Source organism: Arvicanthis niloticus, chromosome 20 (assembly GCF_011762505.2).
Source record: "Arvicanthis niloticus isolate mArvNil1 chromosome 20, mArvNil1.pat.X, whole genome shotgun sequence".
Classification (NCBI taxonomy): Eukaryota; Metazoa; Chordata; class Mammalia; order Rodentia; family Muridae; genus Arvicanthis; species Arvicanthis niloticus.
In genome coordinates, this window is record NC_047677.1 from 48762129 (window position 1) to 48775789 (window position 13661).

The following is a 13661-nucleotide window of genomic DNA, read 5'->3' on the forward strand; positions in this document are numbered from 1 at the left end:
AACCATTACAAAGCCAGGTGACCGTGGTGCACACCTTTAATCCCAGTACTCTGAAGGCAGTAGTAAGTGAATCTCTAAGTTTGAGGCAAGCCCGGTCTACAGAGTGAGTTCCATGACAGGCAGGGCTATACAGAGCAACTCTGTCTCAAACAAAACAAAACTAACAAAAAAATAGCCATTACAGATAGGGAACAACCTTTCTATTCTGAGGAACAAGTAGCCATTGTATCCTTCTCAATATATAGTCCTTTGCTCCTTCATTTAACTTCCCATCCTGTATTGTGGGACCTTGTCTAGACCCACTGCCTACATCAAGACCAGTAGCTTCAAGGTAGATGGTGCAGGGTTAGCTAATCATCCTGAGAGGGAAGGAATCAGGGAAACGCACCTCAAACCAAGCATGGTTTGGCGTTACACTGTTACAATGAAGAACATTCTTCCAAATAAGTTAAACACTGCTCAGCTCCTGAAAGTGGATCTAGACATCCCTTTAATAGTGTGAAAGAGAATTTAGGGGAATTTAGCCCAAGGAAGGGCTGAGGAAAGAAGAGCACATAACAGGAGTACCCAAGGCCCTCCATCACCAGCCATGTCCATTGTACCCACATACTACATCAGAAAACTTATCAAATTTCTTCAGTGAAGCCTTTGCTTTCCTGTAAAAGAGAAAGAACAAAGCAAAAACACACAGGCACCTTAGCCTGAGATGTCTGGGAGAGAGAATGTCCCCGTCTGACTTCACTTCAGTAGGATGAAGGTTGAGTATCTGATAAACATGCTCTGAAGGCCCACAGACTCCGTGTTGTGAGGGAGCTTGGCCCTAGGTGAGGAATCATAGGTGTTCACCAAGCTGGAGGGCAGGACAAAGTAGCCATGATGTAGCTCACTAGCATATGGCAAGTCACCTACCTGCTGGACAGCGTGGAACATGGTTCAGCCTGAGTGCTGGGGTTCTGAAGAGATAAGTGACAACATTATAAATGTGCCCAGAAGGTGACATGAATCAGAACAGAGCCCAGTCAAAGTCCACCGGCCTTCTGAGTTTCTCTTTTGGGCATATCGCAATGAGCGAGAGGTGAATCTACTATTCTGACAGGAGCTTCATTTTAGGGTGACCCTCTGGGACTTGACTCTTCCTCCAGGTTGACAACATTCAAATCTTCCTCCACCCAAGCCAGAGACACTTCTACTTTTCAGTCACCGTGCTCTCCTGTCTTTAGACACCTACTATGTGAATGAAGGACACACCTGTGGCTGGGTAAGACCAACAGCCTTCATTTCACCCTAAAGGAGAGAGTGACAGGTGAGTGGCTTGGAGAGAGTCTCATGAAGGATGACCACAGGAGTGGGGGCAGGGAGGAGTCACTAAGATGAGGAAGTAGGTAGGGCCTACACATAGCCAGCATCCTCTCAGGAAATGGCTCTTACTTCCTGTTGATCTCCACTGCAGAGAATGGTGTTTTGAGACAGGCTCCCACTCTATAGCCAATGCTGACATACAACACATGGCAATCCTCCTGCCTCAGCCTTATGGGTGTTAAGATTATAGTGAACTGCCACAACAAGCTGAGTTTTTCTCTTTTTAACATCATTGCCTGTTTAGCTCAGGGCTACTTTTCTTTCCAAACAAAACACTTGCTTCAGCTCAGGTTGGCCTCAAACTAGACATCCTCCTGCCTCATTCTCTTAAGTATCTGACTCCTGGTGTATAAAATTTCAGTCTCAGGACTCACAAAAGGTAGAGGAAGAAATTCAAGGTCATCTTTGACTATGAAACAAGTTAGAAACCAGCTGAACTAAGTGAGACCTGAGGGGAGCATTATGTATAGTGTAACCCCACAGGGAGAGCTCAGATGTGAGTGGAAGGAGTCAGCTGTGATCAGTAACTGCAAAGAATGGGGCAAGACCATGATCTGATGATGACAGGTGTGGTGCTGATTGTTTAAGATAGCATAGCCATCAGACGTCCAAGTTAGCTTGTTATTGTTGTGATAAACCAAGACCAAAAGCAATCTGGGAAAGAAAGGGTTAATTTCATCTTACAGCTGGCAGTCCCTTATGAAGGGAAATCAGGGCAGAAACCTGGAGGCAGGCACTGAAGCAGACCGTGGAGTAGCAAGGGGTTACAGCCTTGCCCTCTATGACTTGCTCAGCCTGCTTTTCTATACCATGTAAGCCCACTCACCTAGGGATGGCACCGCCCACAGTGGGCTGGGCCCTCCCCCATCAATCATTAATCAAGAAGATTCCTTCACAGATTGGCCTATAGGCCAATCTGATAGAGGCAATTCCTCAGTTGAGGATCCTTTTTCTCAGATTACTCTAGCTTGTGTCAAATTAACAAAAAACAAAAACAAAGCAGAAACAGCAGGGAATGGTGGGTAATCACAGCTGCACTTTCTTCTATGTTTGCTCCAGGGAGGATGGTGGATTTCCCAGGGTATAGTCTATCTGGTTTGGCTGCCTCCTTCCTCTTCGTCCTGCTGACTATAAAGCACCCAGGTAGGGTCCCTTCCTCCCTCACTGCCATGCCCTGCCGATCTAAAATGCACAGTCTCAAACCCAACCCAACAGTGCAGTAACTCAAAGGGGTGCAGGCCCACACTGGACTTTGCACACCAGGCTTCGGAAAGCTTCTTGACTTAATTGGTCACCTCTTGGGTGCAAGTAACAACTTTAGTGAGCACTGAAAGTCACCTGGAAAGCTCACCGGAATCCGTAGCTGGAGCATGCGCAGTTCACATCCAATACTCTTAACTCTGTGGGAAGACAGCACGTGTAAATTCCACCAGCTGAAGACACAAAATCTCTGTCAAAGTTCTGGAGAGAATTTTTGAGCAGTGTCTATTTTATTTTATCTTAAATCTGAATTGGGTACCGATATGACTACCTTTATTTTATTAGCTTTTAATGTTACATGTGCGTGTGTGTGTGTGTGCCTGTGTGTGTGTGTGCGTGCGTGTGTGCGTGTGTGCGTGTGTGCGTGTGTGCGTGTGTGCGTGTGTGTGTGTGTGTGAATGGCAAATGCATGTACAATGTATGGGGGTGTGCACACTGCAGCTTGTGTACGAGGGTCAGAAAACAATTTGCCTTAGCTGATTCTCCTTCTCACGTGTGGATCCTGGGACTTGAACCCCGTGTTCAGACTCGCTGCAAGTGCTCTTCCCTGCTCAGCTTCCACTCCCTCCTCCTCCCTACACAGGGTTCCAGGCCTCTCAAGCTGGCCTCTAACTCACCTGGTAGCCAAGATGACCTTGAACTCCTATTCCTTCCCGCCTTCACCTCCCCAGTGCTGGGACTGCAGGGGAGGAGGGGGTATCCATGCCATGAAAGTCTCAGGCATCGCAGCATACAGAATTATCAAACATATCTTTGGTTTTCAGGTATCAAAGAACATGACTTAAAATTTGATCAGAATACTCAAACTTGCTAGGCAAGCCTTGCCTCTAACCCACCATAAGACACTTTTGTGAAACCCACATTTGCTATTTACTGGACTCTTGCCTTTTCCAGGAGGAAAGAAAAAAACCGGCTCCTTCCCTGGGTTGAGTGACCCTGAGCCATAGCTGTTTTCCTAAACTCAAAATAATTCCAGAATCAAGATAAAGACCCCAAGGAAACATCAGCCCACGTGTTAACTTATCTGGGAATGAACCCCAGAGACGTGGTCGCTTTGGGTATCTTAAATATGGGTGGTTTAAGCCTGCAAATCTCAGGGCTGGAGAGGTGGCTCTGTTAAGAATACCGAACGCTCTTCAAGAGTCCCGAGTTTAGTTCCCAGCACCTACTGCTGATGGCTCACAACCTCTCGTAAGCCAGCTCCAGGGCACCTGGTCCTCTTTTCTGGTCTGCACACACATGTGTGTACCCACACAAACGTGCATAATTTAAAAATAAAACATTTTAAAGAAAAAAATCCAGATTTTAAAAGCTCATTAACTATGGAATTGTCTCCCAACCGCAAGGCTGGCAGTACACAGTTGCGATCAACTTTTAAAATTTTAGTACACAACACATACAACTTGTTTTTAACCAGAAAATGCACACACTTCCATGTTTTAATTCTCTGAAACACTGACATTAAATCCCTCTGCTTTCTGTTAACAAGTTCCAGCACCTTGGCTACTCAAAGCGAGCACCCTGGGCTTCTGGCTTGCATCTTTGTTTCCTCTTTCACTGTTTTGTAGATGACTTCAGAGTGGTTGGTCCTGCCCTCCCTATCCTGGCCAAAGTCGGGGAAGATGCCCTGCTCAGGTGTCAGCTCCTCCCCAAGAGGACAGTGGCACACATGGAGGTGAGGTGGTACAGTTCAGACCCTGACATGCCTGTGATTGTGTACCGGGATGGAGCTGAGGTGACTGGGCTACCGATGGAGGAGTATAAAGGCCGGGCAGAGTGGACAGAGGACAGCACTGAAGAAGGGAGTGTGGCTCTGAAGATTCACCAGGTCCAGCCAGGCGATGACGGCCAGTACTGGTGCCGCTTCCAGGAGGGGGACTACTGGAGAGAGGCAAGCGTGCTACTCCAAGTGACTGGTGAGTATCTGCCCAGGGGCACAGGGGCACAAGGGAGCACAAGGGGTCATCCACTCACCTGTGGGAACTGTATCACCTCTTGCAAGATCTCTTTTCAACCACCGAAGAAAGGCATTCTCTTTTTTCTTACACATTTTTTTTTAAAAAAGAATTGTTTGCTTTTATTGTGTGTATGGGGATATTCTGCCTGGCTGTATGTCTGTGCACCATGTATGCGCTCAGTGCCCATGGAGGCCAGAAGATGGTCAGATTCCCTGGAACTGGGGTTACAGATGGTTGTAAACTATGATGTGAATACTGGGAATGAAATCCAGGTTCTTGAGAAGAGTGGTCAGTGCTCTTAACCACTGAGCCATCTCCCCAGTCCCTCTTCTTCACTTTGTTATTAATTCTTTGAGAATTTCATACAATGTATTTTGATCATATTCTTCCCCCTCCCCCACTCCTCCCAAACTCCTCCTTCTCTACCCTTACAGTCATGGCTTCCCCTCCTCTTCTCTTCCTTCTATCCAGTATGAATTGTGCTGTCCACATATTTGAATGTGTGACCATCTGCTGAGCTTACTCAACCTACCAGGAGCTGCACCTCTTAAGGAAAATTGACTCCCTGCTCCCAGCCCATCCCCCACTCCCAGCAGCCATCAGTCACCAATATCTTCTCAGCTTCGGTGGGATTCATGCCCATCTCCCCCTCTACACTGGGATTTGTCTGGTTTGAGGTCTTGTGCATGCTGCCGCCACCACTCTACACACAGAAGGGGGCGTCAGGCAAATCCAGTTGGTTCGCCAGGACATGATTCTCTGGGGACACTGGCCTCTCTGGTTAAGCAGTTCTTTCTTTGTTACCATCACCTTTTGAAAAATCCATTAGCATGGTTTTCTTGGGCAAAGTGATTGGTCTCGTGATACTTTCATTAAGTTTATCATGGTTGTTTACCATATTTACATATGCTTACTCTTGTCACCTCCAACTATCCTCTTCTGCTTAATACCATGGTCTCCAGTTTCAGCCATTTCCCGTGAATGACTTATTTTAATGTCTTTTGAGTGAATAAAGTGGGTGCTAGAAAGATGGCTCAACAGTTAAGACTCTGTGTGCTCCTGCAGAGGACCCAGGTTTGATTCTCGGCACCCACACAGCAGCTCACACCATCTGTAACTCTGATTCCAGGGGATTCGGTGTCATCTTTGGACTCCACAGGCACAAGGCACACACATGATGCAGATGAATGCACAAAACACCCACACACATAAAATAAAATTTAATAAACCACCATTGTTTAGCTATGCACTCATCAGTGAGTGGATATCCAGGCCGATCCTACAGCATGGGCATTGGGAAAGGTTCTTTCTTCAGTGAACAAATGTGAGCTTAAATTCCCTTGGATGTTATTCCAGAAGTGCAGCAATGGGTGTTATACGTCACATTGGCTCTGATGTAAGGGGACTTTTGTTTGTTTATTTTGAGAAACATTCACACAGAACATTTTTCTCTTAATACTTGTGGCTATAGTTGTTTCCATTACTATATTCAACTGGTTCAAAAATGTATGTGAGAATCTGTGTATTTCTGAGCTGCAGGTGGAGCTGGACACTGACTCCTGTCACACTCAGGGACATTGACAATTAAGTCAAGTGTTTTCTGTGGGTGCAAGTGAAAGGCTTACTCATCTATTTTCTCAGCCAGTGATATAAACAGTTGTAACATTTTAAAAGGGCACTCTATGGTTTATACAAATTAGTCTAAAATAGATTTTTTCCCACTAGAAAAAAAAAGGTACAGTAATTTCTCATTTTACTGCATACTAAAATTGCAACTATACACAGAACCTAACAAACCACAGAAGAAATGAAAACAGCCCATGAATGTGATGTCTGAGTTAATAATAAATGTCTCATTGAAAAGGGAGTTCTGATAGTATCCAATATGGAAGACAACGTGCCTACTACAGAGAACTTAAGAAGCAAAGTCGAGGGCCGAGACATCATCATGAATAAATTGCTCCACATCTTCGAAGTACCAGAGTCACAAAACAAACAGTGTCATGTTTCTCTCCTCCCCCTTTCACCGCCTTTCACACACACACACACACACACACACACACACACACACACACACACACACACACAGCAGCCAGTACAGAAATACAATAAAAATACTCCTTTAACTGAGACATTTTCCTATGGTGTGCCAGTTGCTTCCAGGAACCAATCTTGTGCTTAGTCAGAATGGGAGGGGTTCTTTGACAGCTACTTATAGTCTTGTCAATAAGTAGTAACAAAAGCAATAATCGAAACACACACTGTAATAGTGACAGATATATGTCCTATGTTGTTAGAAGTTAGAGCAGAGAAGGAGAGTAGCACTTAATGATCCTAAGAGCCCAGAAAATCCTCACACTCAATGATAAAGCACTATTTACCACCTAGTGTCACCTGTCACCTACATATCTAATCTATCAATCATCTATCTGTTGTTTACCCATCTATCAACCATTTATCAATTATCCATCACTTAACTATTCATCTTCAGGTGTCTAATCCACCATCTGGTTATCACACATCTATTTACCAATCAATATCATCTATCTAATCACCTATCACTGATCAATCATCTATCTATAACTTATTACCATATATCAATCACCTGTCCTTCTAAATATCTATTATCTGCTTATCTGTCATCTATTTTCCATAATCCAATTATTACCATCTGTCTGTCTCTCTGTCTCTCTGTCTTATCTATCCGAAATAGACTTCTTTTGAGACAGACTCAACCTATACTCTAGATTGGTCTCAAACTCACTGCCATCCCCCTGGCTGAGTCTCCCATGGGTTGTTACTATGTTACCAATGTGCCCAGGTAGACGTTGCTATTTATGGGATACTTATGTCTTTAAACATCTTAAATTGAACGGAGACTTTTAGGACCCTGTGTTTGGATGAGTTGCTGATTTAAGCAAAGGATGCCTTAGAGTTAAAAGTAAGTGTTGTGTTAATGTTAATTCAGCGACAGACAGCCCCAGTTTGGAATTCTAAGGAAAACTTGCTTATGGCCACATATTCCATACTTATCACTCATTTATAAAAAAATAATACATATATTTTACTATCGCTTCATATCAGCAGAAACCAACTGAATTGATGGTGATAGAACTGACAGCTTTTTGTTATTAAAAAAGTAAGATCTATGTCACCAGGTGGTCCATGGGAAGGATTATTTTTCTGCTTTTCATACTTTTTAAGTAAATTGGGTTCTTGAATAAAATGTGAAGCTTACCTTTATTTCTGGGAAATACCTTTGCTTCTTTCCTTTCCTTTAAACCAAATTCCTTAAAATATTTTTCTTTTTCTTTTCTCCAGAGAAACTCCAGACAAAGCTGGGTGAGTGGGACCTTCATGCGCAGAGCCGGAGAGCACCCGGGACACCTCATGATCCCCATGAGAGAGGGAGGAAATGCCAAGACACATCCTCTTAAACCTCCTTCAGGGACCGGCTGGGGAAGGCTTTTTCGATTTCTGTTGCTACACACCCACCTGGCATTCATTTTTAGCCCATGATCAGTGGGTAGCAAAAACTGATTGTGTAAAGTCAGCCAGTTTTGAAGTGATGATGGCATATTCATCTTATTCTAGAGTTTTAGCAGTAAAATACTTTCCTTATTGGTGTGTTATCATCCTGGCCTTTAATTAATGCTTCCTTCAGACTGGCAAGGCTCTTCTCTAAACTTGCCTGCAGAGACCAATAGTGCCACCTTCCTCCAAGGAGGGACCCTGAGCCTCATATCTCCCCTGGAATGCTCACGGGTTCCAAACCTCATAGGATATCCATGTTGGTAGAGTGACTTTCTCCGTGTTGATTCATCCCTCATCCCCTGTCTGGTGTGTTTAACAGCTTCCTCTAGTGTAATCGGACCTTCTCAGCCAATCCCTGTTCGAGTCGGGGAGGACATAGAATTAACTTGTCACCTCTCACCTCAAACGGATGCTCAGAACTTGGAAGTGAGGTGGCTCCGATCCGGCTATTACCCAGCAGTCCACGTGTATGCGAATGGGGCCCACGTGGCTGGAGAGCAGATGGCAGAATACAGAGGGAGGACTTTGCTGGTGACTGACGCCATCCACGAGTGAAAACTGACCCTGCAGATCTACAACGCCAGAACTTCGGATGAGGGGCAGTACCGGTGCCTTTTTGGAAAAGATGGTGTCTACCGTGTGGATGTGTTGGTGATGGGTAAGGATACCAGGTAGATCTTTTGGCTTCCCCAGCTTCCTAACACTGTGGAACGCTCTTTCCTGGGAGATTTCACTGACACCTAAAATATTCTCAGTGCTCATTCATTTTCAAGTTGATATTGAACTTTTGATGCAGCAGCCACGGTAAACACTTGAAGAGCATAACCTCAGGTACACAGATTTGAGGTTTTATATAAATACTTTTTTTTACTAATTTGCTGAGAATTTCAAACCATCTATTTTGATAATATTCACCACCCACCTTCCTGTCTTCTTTTTAAAAAATTAATAACCCATGAACTCCTATTTCTGCTGTCTACATACTCATGTGTGTAGAACGGCCCACTGGAGCAAAGTCAACCTGGCAGGAACCACATCCTTAAAGAGAACTGACTCTCCGGTCCCCTGAGTCCATCAACTGCCCATAGCAACTTAGGTAGGTGTGGGCTCATGAGCCCCTCCCACTTCCAAGCTGGAACGATGACCAGCTTGATCTAGTGCAGGTCTTGTGCAGACAACCACAGCTGCTGTGGTACACTGGTCCTGTCCTATTCAGACACGGTTTCAGTACAGTGCCCATCCCCCAACCTCTGACTCTTCAATAGTTCCACTTCCTTCTTCCATGGTAGTTGCTTAGCCATGGGGGGAGGGGAACAACCATATAGACATCTCATTTGTGCCTGAGCCCTCCATTCAATCTCTGCACTTTCTGCAAGAGAGACTTCTCTGATGAGGTCTGAGGGCTGTGCTAATCTACGGGTACAAACATAAAGAATTCAGAAGGCAGATACTATGTCCGTTTACCAAAATAATAGTAGTAAGGTCTCCCTTGGGGCTTCATCACTGTGAGTTCTCCCCCAGACAGGCAGTACTAGGCATGCATTTCCTGTGTTTTAAATTTCTAAGTGCAGGTCAATCAGGAAGGTGGGACTCTCAAGCACTCCACAAAGTGACAATCTGAGAATATCCCCCATGATTTACAGGAAACTTGTTATTTCACAGTGCTACTAAGATTCTGGGAAATACTTGCTTTCCAGGAAGTGTAGTAAGTTGAAGGTACAGCTAGATCTCCTGCATGCCCAGAATCTGTAATGACTGACAGTCTTGGTGACTTGGAGGGCAGCAGACAAAAAGCAACCATAAAAACATCTCTCCAACGCCAGCAAATGTTGTTGAGGACATCACCCTAGGTCTTAGATAGCCTTCTAAATTAGTAGACAGGAGCATGACATGCCTAGAGGACCATCTGTTTCAGGGCTCTTCCTCTGCTTTGAGAAGCCCCTCTTACCCAGCATCTTCCATGCCATCTTGAGTCTCATGTCTGATCAAAGTTACTTTGTTGTCAAGGTAAAAAGGGAAAAGGGAGTTGAGGTAACAAAAAAAAAAATTAGATTTGAAAATGTATTTTTAAGCTCCTCATCTATCCCAGACTTTGCAACAAAAATAGAAAAACAGAACAAGAAACCCTGTAGCCAGTCCCAGCTCCCAAGGTGTCTCGGCCCGTATTGCACAGCTTTGTGGGCCAAAATTTTGTGGCCTGTTTCGCTCCACGCTTGGCAGCCACTGTATCTTGGCCCAAGTTGTCGCTCCAGTCCGAGGGTCAGGGTCTAGTGAGAGAGAGAGTGGGGATAAAGGGAAAGAGATGCGAAGAATGGAGACAAGACAGAGATTCTGATCAAGTCTCAAGTCTCGTTTATTGTCTCTCTTCTCTCTTATTCTCTCTCATTGTCTCCCTTATTGTGTCTCTCACTGAAGGGAAATGTGAGGTATTCATACGCTTTTGCCACTTGCCTTGTAGGTGCGTGGATATCACGTGCCTTGCAGGTATTGATATGACGTAAGCCTTACAGGAGTCTATAGCGTGGATAGCACGTGCACTGTATGTCTTGTAGGCTTGGATACTACGTGCGCCTTACAGGCATAGATGGCCTGGATAGCAAGTGGACAGCATGTGAACTGCATGCCTTGCAGGCATGACTACCACTTGTGCCTTGTAGCTGGGGGCAGTAAACAGCAAAACAAAATATGTGGGATAACAGAGTGTGCTTCAGCTGTTGTAGGCTGTTGAAAACCAAACCTCTTATCAGGGTATATGGTTCCAGATGGCTGCAAAGATGATCTAGCCGCTTTCTGCTAAAAGTCGGCTCCCAACACCAAGGGAGGCCACTGGCCCAGAGCTCTGTCCTCCGCAAGCTGTCCTCACCTCTCTCCCCCGGGGAAGTTGCTGACCACACACATCTGTTTCCTTGCTCTCTGTGCCCAGCTGTGGGTTCCTCACCACGAATCACCCGGGAGGTCCTGAAGGATGGAGGCATCCAGCTGAGATGTATGTCCGATGGGTGGTTCCCACGGCCCCACGTGCAGTGGAGGGACAGAGACGGGAGGACGGTGTCATCATTTTCCGATGCCTTTTGGCAAGGGACCCAGAAGCTGTTTCAGGTGGAGTCTCTCTTTCTGGTCACAAATGGCTCCCTGGTGAATGTGACCTGCTCCATCAGCCTCCCTCTGGGCTAGGAGAAAACAGCCCGTTTTCCTCTCTCAGGTTGGTGACTCTACCTTCTTCTGGCTTGAGAACCAGGTGTCCAAGGGCTTGGGCTCTAAGGCTTTTATTTGAGAGGTTTTATGTGCTCAGGCTCACCTCGGACTTCTCATTCTCCTGCCTCTGCATCACAGGCGCTGGAGTTACAGGCGTGCACCCCACACTCAGCCTGTTGCTGCTGTCCCTTCTGCTCCCTCTTCCTTCCCACTCCTCCTTCCCCTCCCCCTCCTTCTCTTGCTTTTCCTCCTCCTCCTCCTCCTTGTCTTCTTCTTCCTCCTCCAAATTTCCTCCTCCTTTCTCTTCTTCCTCTTTTCTTCTTTTCCTTTTCCTATTTTAGTTTCTTCTCCACAGTGGGATATTTTTAAAACAAATCTTTTAATAATAAATATTTGCCTCTTGCAAAGTTTGTCTTCAGGTAACCTATGCACAGCATTCCTCTGAGTGTCTCTCTCTCTCTCTCTCTCTCTCTCTCTCTCTCTCTCTCTCTCTCTCTGTGTGTGTGTGTGTGTGTGTTCGTTCTATTTTACTCTGTCTATAAACCCCTCCTTGCTGTCAAAACAATTCTGACACTTTTCTTTCCCCTTGATGTGGATTTTATTCTGCATGAAAAATTAATTTTCCTCAAAGCCCCAGCAGTTATACCCTGGGAGACTTTATGTATTACCATGATAGTTACTCCAGTGATTCTGTGGTGGAGTGATATAATTGGAAGGAAATGGGGCAGGGCAGCAGCAGACCTAAGTTTGCCTGCACCCCTTGGCACCTGACTTTCAGGAAGACTGAGCTAATGGTCAGGCTGTGAGAAAAGTCATCTGGATAGTTTCCTCATCTCAGGACCTACTGGGTTTGCATTTCAGACTCCAAGATAGCTTTGTTATGGGTGACCCTGCCTGCCGTGGTGCTGCCTCTCGCCATGGCTATCGACCTGATCAAGGTGAAAGGGCGGCAGACGAAAGGTGAGTGGGCGAACAGGATGGACAGGCACTCAGTCGTTCTTCAGCAACTGATGAGGCCTGCCTTACTTTCATGTCATCAAAGCTCAGTGATGAGTGATCTTAGAGTTTACAGATGTAACATCAATAGGGTTAGGAGACAGTAACTTGGGAGCCAGAGAGACATCTCCGTGTTTGAAATATGAGGATCTGGGTTTGCAAAACTCTGCTCATTTCCCTCAGCCCCATCCAGCCTGGTGGGGAAGTGCAAGATGTCATGACACCTCAGCATAGGAGGATCAGAGGAACCAGAAAGCAGTCAGGAGAGAGCAGGAGAGATGGCTCTGGAGTTGAGTACTCGCTGCCCTTGCAGAGGATCTGAGTTCAGTTTCCAGTGCATACCTGGTGGCTCACAACCATCTGTAACTGCAGTGTCAGGGGGTTGACACCTCCTTCTGGCCTTAGCAAGCAGCAAACATACTGTGGTTCACAGACAGACATCCATGCAGGCAAAACATTCCTACAAGTAAAATAATAAAAATAAATGCATTTTTTAAAAGACAAGTTGGAAGAGGAGACAAAGAAGGGCAGTGGGAATGAATAACAAGTGACAAGAAAGTACGGTGACACCTGTGTAAGAAAATGCCACAGCGAAACCTGCTCCGAGCATGCTAACTGCTGGGAGCTGGAGAGGTGGCTCCAGGGTTAAGAGCACCAGTTGCACTTGCAGAGGACCCAGGTTTGATTCCCAGCACCCACATTGCAGCTCACAACTGTCTGTGACTCCAGTCCCAGGAGAATTGCGCAGCCTCAGGCTTCCTGTACTAACTTGCCAATACTCAGCCATGACCCTATTCTCTCAACCGTTATACCACCCCACTGCCAAGCAGGGACGCTCCAATCCTCTAATGTTTCAGTCAAGTGAACGAAACCCTGTCTGGTCCCCAATCTCCAGGGTTTCATCTCTCTATCAGCATGCAAATTACTCAAATAGTCACATGCTTCCTTGGAAACCAGGGGCACCACAGAGCTGCCCCCTGAAGCTCTCGTTGGTCCCTCAGCTCCAAGTTCCACCCTGTGTTCCTGCCATACCCTCTAATCCCAGGCAGAATGTTGGTGACTGTGAACCCAACCATGGTCTTAGATGGGGTGAGGGTGGGGGTGGAGGGCTTGCTGATACAATGTTTCCCTTTGCCCTGAAGAGGAAGACAAGCCTGTCAGACAGTAAGACATGGCATAGGTAGGGACTCCCCTTCCACCACGAGGGCAGAGAGATAACCCCATCCCCAAGCTCTTTCTTGACTGTTTCTATAATAGCAAAGCCTAATTTCCTAATTTAAAAAGCACTTCTCAGGGCAGAAATCTAGTGTTTATATTATTTAATATTCACAGATGTGGCTTGCCTCTTCTATTACCTCG

General features: G+C 45.7%; 1 pseudogene across 1 annotated transcript; it reads left to right on the plus strand.

The window, feature by feature from the left end:
- Positions 1-511: 511 nt before the first annotated feature.
- On the plus strand, positions 512-11463 carry LOC117724438 (butyrophilin-like protein 2; annotated as a pseudogene). Its single transcript, XR_013105378.1, has 6 exons — positions 512-1303; positions 2419-2502; positions 4188-4535; positions 7899-7994; positions 8431-8769; positions 11035-11463. The product of XR_013105378.1 is annotated as a butyrophilin-like protein 2 (transcript).
- Positions 11464-13661: the final 2198 nt, after the last annotated feature.